This window comes from Myotis brandtii, unplaced genomic scaffold (genome assembly GCF_000412655.1).
Source record: "Myotis brandtii unplaced genomic scaffold, ASM41265v1 scaffold1169, whole genome shotgun sequence".
Classification (NCBI taxonomy): Eukaryota; Metazoa; Chordata; class Mammalia; order Chiroptera; family Vespertilionidae; genus Myotis; species Myotis brandtii.
In genome coordinates, this window is record NW_005354047.1 from 849417 (window position 1) to 857773 (window position 8357).

Consider the following 8357-nt stretch of genomic DNA (forward strand, 5'->3'; position numbering starts at 1 on the left):
TCTGAAATAAATAAAAATATATTTTTTTAAAAAAGAACTGTCTAAATGGGATTTTGAATGTTTTTGCAGTATGATGTGATCACATTCTCCATCCTCCTAATGATCCTTAAATTTAAAAAAAGCTGCATTGCTCATCAAAGTTTAGAGAGCTAGAGGTATGTTTATGTGTGTTCATGTGTATGCATGTGTGTGTGTGTGTTGGGGGAAGTGCTTTTCAAACCTAGCTACAGATTAGAATTAACTCGGGGGAAGTTCCAATGGCCGTTCCCACCCCAAAATACTGACTTAATGGGTATGGAATGAACTGAGGAGCCCCAGACTCAGGGGAAGCCATTCCAGACGTAGCTAGGGCTAGGTGTCTCTTCTGGCCCTGGTCCAAGTCCTTTTCTTTGGTGACTGTCATTTCCATTGGCCTATTTGTCTATCCCTGGTCAGTCCCACACTTTTATAACAAAACTTGATAACAAAATTATGGCTGATAGAGCTAGCTTTACTCCCACCTTTTTCTTGTTCAAGATAATCTTCTATTTCCAGCCCTTTATTTTTTTTTTTATCATTTTAGAATCAGCTTGTCAAGTTATACACACACACACACACACACACACACACACAGACACACACGCAAACACACACAAACACACACATGCACATACAAAAAGATCTGAAAGTAGTTTAACAGGAATTGCTTTAAATATATAGATCAGTTTGGGGAGAACTAATATGTCAATAATATTGAGTCTTCTGATACCTGAATATCCTATAGCCCTCTGTTTATTTAGATTTCCCTTTACCTTTACCAATACTGTTTCATATTCTTCTGCATAAAGGTCTTGCATATCATTTGTCAGATGTTTTATCTAATAAATTATTAGAATGAATAGGTTGGTTTCCTATTCATTCTAATAATTTGTCAATAGTTTTACTTCCTATGCATACAATAATTCAATAATTCACCAGGTGAAGGGTAGCTGGTTTTGTTCCCCCTCTGCAATCCTTACACATTTATTTATTTTCTTACTAGAGGCCCGGTGCACAAAATTCATGCACTGGGGGGGGGGGGGGGGTTCCCTCGGCCTAGCCTGCACCCTCTCAAATCAGGGACCCCTTTGGGTATGTCTGACTAAACCGGAAGTCAGACATTCCTCTTGCAATCTGAGACCACTGGCTCCTAACCACTCACCTGCCTGCCTGCCTGATTGCCCCTAACTGCCTCTGCCTGCCTGATTGCCCCTAACCCCTCTTGCACCGGGGGAGGGGGGAGAGTTCCCTCAGCCCAGCCTGCCCCTCAGTCCGGGAGCCCTCAGTGGATGTCATACTGACGGCCACAGTCTGGCAGCAGAGGCTCGGAGCAGGCGTCGTGTGTGTGTGTGTGTGTGTGTGTGTGTGTGTGTGTGTGTCTGCTGGGGGCCTGCCCCCAGCCACACCATGGAGGCATGGAGCAGGCGCCCCTCTCTGTTTGATCTCTCAGCTCCTGGCCTCCACTGCATGTTGTACTCTCCCTTGAGCTGTGGCCAGGGTGGGGTGCTGCCTGCAGGCCAGGGTTGGGTGCTGCCTGCAGGCCACCCTTTCCTGCTCACTGATCGCCATAGGGTCCCGGCTGGGGCCAGGGCTTAGGCGGCACATGGGGGTCCCGGCTGGGGGCGGGGCTGCACAGAGGGCCCAGATGGCAGCTTGCACTGTCCCGCCCTGCCTGCAGTATGCAAATTAGCCACCATCTTTGTTGGAGGCTAATTTGTGTATCTCGCTGATTAGCCAATGGGAGGCGTAGCGAGGGTACGGTCAATTACCATCTTTATCTATTATTAGATAGGATTTTCATTTACCAACTAGAACTTTAAATACAGTTTTGATTAGACTCAGTAAGGGTAGACATCCTTGTCTTGTTCCTGATTTCAAAATGAGTGTTTTTGGTAGACTCTTTATCAGATTAAGCAATTTCCAATCTACTCCTACTTTATTAACATCAAAGCTATGTATTATTTTGTTTAATGAAATCATGAATTGATGCTGAATTTTATAAAACGTTTTCTGGGATGATTCTACTGTTTGACGTATTTTTTCTATACATGTAGGAATTACATCAATTAATTTTCAAAAGTCAAACCAGCCTTGTATTCATGGAGTAAACATAGCTCAGTAGTGATTTGATACTTGTTATATATTTATTGCTAGAGTCAATGTGCTTTTATTAGGGGGGAGATTTCTGCACCAATGGTCATGAATAAATAAATGTTCCCATTTTGAAGTGACTTGTTAGCTTTTGTTAAGAAAGCCCTTCAAAATGAAATGGGAAGATTTACCTCTTTTTCTTTTTATTCTCTGGGTTTGTTTATGTAACATTGGCAGGGTTTCTTTCTTTAATTATTTAGGGGCATTCACCAGTAAAGTCATCTGAGCCTACAGTTTTCTTTGAAGGAAAATTTTAAATTACAAATTTAATTTTTAATACTTTTAAGTATATTTTATGTCAATTTTGGTAAGTTGTGTTCTTCTAGAAAGGTATCTGAGTCATGAAAAATTTTAAATAGATTGCCATACGTTATGATATTTACTTAATATCTACCTAATATCTATAGGATCCCCAGTTATCCCCCCCCCCTTTTTTTTAAAGAAAGCTTTATTTTTTTAATATATATTTTATTGATTTTTTACAGAGAAGAAGGGAAAGGGATATAGAGTTAGAAATATCGATGAGAGAGAGAGAAACATCGACCAGCTGCCTCCTGCACACCCCCAACTGGGGATGTGCCCGCAACCAAGGTACATGCCCTTGACCGGAAGCGAGAGAAACATCGACCAGCCACACCCCCCACTGGGGATGTGCCCGCAACCAAGGTACATGCCCTTGACCGGAATCGAACCTGGGACCCTTCAGTCCGCAGACCGAAGCTCCATCCACTGAGCCAAACCGGTTAGGGCATTATCCCCTTTTTCATACCTTTATAGTGCTCAGTTATGGCTTCTCTCCCTCTTTCTCTTTTTAAAGCAATCTTGCTAGCACTCTACTCTTTTAGCAAACTTCAGTTATTCAATACAGTGTTATCAACTATAGTCACCATGTTATACATTGGATCCTCAGACCTCATTCATCTTAAAACTGAAAATTTGTACCCTTTTACCAAACTCTTCCTATTTCCCACACCAGCCCCTGACAACCACTTGAATACCATTTCTATGTTTAGTTTGGGATCCCACATATAAGTAATATCAGGCAGTATTTATCTTTCTTTGTCTGGCTTATTCACTTAGCATAACACCTTCCAGTTTCATCCATATTATTGCAAATGACAGGATTCCCTTCTTATTTAAGTTTGAATAATATTCCATTGAATAATGCAACATTTTGTTAATTCATTGATGGACACAAGTTGTTTCCATATCTTGGTTATTGTAAATAATTCTGCAATGAATATGTGAATACAGATATCTCTTCAAGGCAACAATTTTGTTTCCTTTGGATATATACCCAGAATGGGATTGCTGGGTCATATGTTAGCTAGTCCTATTTTTAATTTCTTAAGGAACCTCCATACTGTTTTCCGTAGTGGCTGCACCAGTTTATATTCCCATCAGCAGTGTACAAGGGTTCCCTTTTCTTTACATCTTTGCCAGCAGTTGTCATCTCTTATCTTTTTTATAATAGCTACCCTAACAGATGTGAGGTGATATCTCATTGTGGTTTTGATTAGCATTTTCCTAATGATTACATACAGAAATAGCATTTGACAAAATGCAGCATCCTTTCATGATAAAAACTCTCATATTAATTTTCTATCTGAATGATTTCATCCACTGTTAAAAGTGGGATATTGAAGTCCTCTACTACTATGGTATTACTGTCTATTTCTCCCTTCAGAACTGTTAATATTTGCTTCAGATATGCTGGTGCTCCTATGCTGGGAACTACATAAATCTTTACTAACATTATATACTCTTAATTAACTGACCCCTTTATCATTATATAATGATATTCTTTGTTTCATTACTTTTTAGCTTAAAGTCTATATTGTCTGATGTAAGTATAGCTACCACTGTTTTATTTTCTTTCTTTCTTTGTTTCCATTTGTATGGGATATTTTTTTCCCTTTTACTTTCAGTCTATGTGTGTCCTTAAACCTAAAGTGAGTATCTTATAGACAGCATACAGTTTGGTTCTTACTTTCAACTCCATTCAGCTACTCTGTGTCTTTTGACTGAAGAATTTAATCCATTTACATTAAAACTAGTTATTGACAAATTTGGACTTCCTGTTGCCATGTAATTGTTTTTATTGTTTTGTAATTCCTTTCTTTCTTGCTTGCTTTCTTGCTGATCTTTGTGATTTGATGATTTTCTGTAGGGGTATGCTCTGATTCCTTTCCCTTTACTTTTGTGTATCTACTATAAGTTTTTGCTTTGTGACTACCAAGAGGTGTACATAAACCAATTGATGGCAGTCTTTTGAAAGCAGGTAGCAGTTTAACTTCAAATGCATACCAAAGCTCTACATTTTTCACACTCTCTATTCTACATTTTGTTTCACTATTGCAATGAACATTTTTTACATTGTGTTCATTAACAAATTATTGTGGTTATATATATTTTTAATAGTTTTACATTTTAGTCATTATAGTAGAGTTATAAGTGAATTTACCCACCACCATTACAACATTATTAATTTAACTACAAATTTACTTTTGCCAGTGAGCTTTATACTTCCATGCTTTCCTATTACTAATTAGTGCCCTTTTTTTCTGCTTGAAGAACTCCCTTGAACATTTCTTGTTAGGTTGGTCTAGTGGTGATGAACTCTTTAACTTCTGTTTGTCTGGAAAATGTTTTATATCTCTCCTTCAATTCTGAAGGACAAGTTTGCTGGGTAGAGTTGTCTTGATTGGCAGTGTTTTTCTTTCAGAACTTTGAATATATCTTCCCACTCAAATCTGGACTGCAAAGTTTCTGCTGAAAAAAAAAATCTGCTTATAATCTTATGTGGGTTCCTTTGTATGTAACAATTTGCTTTTCTCCTGATGCTTTTAGGACTCTCTTTTTGTCTTTAACTTTAGACAATTTAATTACAATGTATCTTGATGTAAGTCTTTTTAAATTCATCTTATGGTACTGTTTGGGTTTTTTCCATCTGTTTCCTTCCCTAAGTTAGGAAAGTTTTCAGTCTTTTTTAAAATAATCTTTTTGATCCTTTCTTTTCTCTCTCTTCTCTTTATGGGACCCTATAATGTGTATATTGGGTCTCTTGATGGTTTCCCATAAGACCCTTAAGCTCTCCTCACTGTTTTTTATTCTTATTTCCTTTTGCACCTCTGACTGGATGAACTGCAATGCCCTGTCTTCATGTTCACTGATCTTTTCCTCCACTTGATCTAGTTTGGTGTTGAACTCTACTATTAAATTTTTCAATTCTGTTATTTTATTCTTCACCTTTATGATTTCTGTTCAGTGCTTTTTTCAAAATGTCTATCTCTTTTTAAAAATTCTCAATCTGTTCATGCATTTCTCTCCTGACCTTAGTGAGGACTTTATGACTATCATTTTTAATTCTATTAGGTAAATTAATTATCTCCATTTCATTAACATCTGTTTCTGAGATTTATTTTGTTCTTTTGTTTGAAACATTTTCATCTGTTTCTTCATTCCCCTTGACTCTTTGAGTTGGTTTCTGTATATTAGATAAAGCAGCCACCTCTCCTAGTTTCACAGTGTTAACTCATGCAGGAGATGAACTTTGTCAATCAGCCCAGCCTGAGCACCTGATTGTCTCTCAAACCTTTGTGGTTGTCCAAGCTACCTTCTTTATTATTAGTGGCTTCCTGTAGTTGAGGGTTTGCCAAGACCTGTTAGTATCCCAAAAGGGAGGATCACATTCAGCTCCTCAAGTAGGAGCTGGGAAAGTACTAGTATGTAGTTAAACTCCTTCCAGAGAGAAACTGGGAGGAGGTTATTTTGCTGCACCTGGGTATATATCCTCAGGGGAGCATCCTGTGGGATTTGTGAATGGAAGCCCATTGGCTATCACAGTCAGGAAATCTCGGTGGCATTGCAAATAGTGGGGTGAAGAGATATATGCAAGGTCTTTCCAAGGGGATCCTGGCAACTTGGAGTAGGCTAGAGGAAGACAGCAGAGACAGGGAGGAGATGTCTGCTTGTTTCCCTGGTCTCCAGGGTAGCCAGCATCTAGATATGTGCTAAATGCAAAGACTGATCCCAGGCATCAGCTTTCAAAGTATGCATATGGACCACCTTCAGGGAAAGACTGTGAGATGTGTAATTATTTTTCTTCTCCCTCTGTGCTGAGCCCTAAAGGGATATCCCTGAGGGAAAGCCCATGATGAGTACCATTAATAACTGCTTCTTTGTTTGCTATAGCCAGTGGGTCTTGTGGATGCAAGCACCCTAGCTTTCTGAACTGATTGTTTTAAGCACCTGTCCCTCAGATGTGAGTCTTAAAAGAGAACCTAAAGGTGGGGGTTCATACCCTTCACTCCTCAGGGAGAATCCTGATTGTTTGGCACTGTGCCAGGGGTGCGGTTTATGGCAAAAGGGTGTCTCAGCCTTTCTTGTCCATTTCAGTCTGGGTATTTTCTCATTTGCCTGATGTGTAGGATATTTTTTTAGAGGTAATCGATCTGTGCATAACTGTGCATTTGATGTTCCCAGGGTAGGAGGGGGTCGTCCCCTATGTCACTATCTTGGTTGACCTTTCTATTTTACCTTTATTATTAAAGAATATTTTTGCTAGGCTTAAGGTTCTAAGTTGACAGACCAACGCTTAACAATTTAAATTTACTTAAAGATATTATATCTTGGGGAGTCAAAATGGCAGCCTGCAGGATGGCAATGAGGAAGAGAATGTGAGTGAGTGAGGGAGCAAAAGGAGAGTGTGTGGACATGGTGTGTGTGTGTGTGTGTGTGTGTGTGTGTGTGTGTGTGAGTGAGGGCCAGTTAGATCCTGCAGGAGTCTCAGGGGCTTGAAGACCAGGCTTTCCTAGATGGGAAGCCCCTGCTAACACTACAAGCACTCCCAGGCAGCCAGCTCTGGCACAGAAATCACACCACCTTGAAGGGGAGAACAGCTGTGACTAGGAGCCCAGCCTCACCACCACCCAGACTGGACTCAGACACCACCCCGGACCCTACAGCCACTCTGGCCAAAAACCTGCTACCTCAGCTTCAGACCCACAGACACCAGGACTCCAGCCTCCCAAGCTGCAGGCTCCTGAGAGTCCCGGAGTGCATGACCCTCCCGCCAACATACTGCTGTGGCCATGGACCCTGCACCTCCCATCATCTGGACTTTTCAGTGAGAGCAAAAATGGGGAGACAAAAAGCAACCCCCAAAGGAAAGAAAAGGAAGAATCACCAGAAAAGGAACTAAATAAAACGGATGCATACAATATGTCAGAAAAAGAATTTAGAGTAAGGGTCATAAAGTTCATAAACAATGGATGAGAAAATCAACAACTTATGTAAGAATCAAGTGGAAATCAAAAATTATATAGCTACAATGAAAAACACAATGGAAGGTTTCAACAGTAGACTAGAAGAAGCGGAGGAACGAATTAGTAAATTAGAAGACAGGGCAGAAAAACAAACCCAATCTGAACAGCAATTGTAGAAAAAAAAATAGAAATCAGGAGGCAAGACTAAGGGAGTTTTGGGACAGGAAAGGAAGTAACATACACGTAATAGGAGTGCCAGAAGGACAAGGAGAAGAGCATTGTTTAGCAAACCTATCTGAAGAAATAATGACAGAAAACTTCCCAGATTTGGGGGAAGAAAAAAGTCACACAAGCACAGAGAGTCCCAGACAAGATGAACCCAAAAAGAGCAACACCAAGACGCATGGTAATTACAATGGCAAATGTTAATGACAAAGAGAGAATCTTAAAGGCTGCAAGAGAGAGAAGGACAATCACCTAAGAAGAAATTAAAAACATCTTGTAAACAAATGACAATGAAAACACAACAATCCAAAATCTATGGGACATGGTGAAAGCAGTCCTGAGATGGAAGTGCATAGCATTACAGGCCTACCTCAAAAAACAAGAAAAACTGGTAGTAAATTATCTAACTCTACAATTTAAAGAATTAGAAATAGAGCAACATGAAAAGCCCAGAGTGAGCAGAAGGAAGGTCATAATAAAGATCAGAGCAAAAATAAATGACATAGAGACCAAAAAAAAAACAATACAAAAATCAATAAAATCAAGAGCTGGTTTTTTGAAAGGATAAACAAGATTGATGAACCTCTAGCCCGGCTCACCATGAAGCTAAGAGAGAGTATCCAAATAAACAAAATCAGAAATGAAAGTGACAAAATAACAACAAACCCCACAGAAATTCAAAGGATTGTAAAAAAA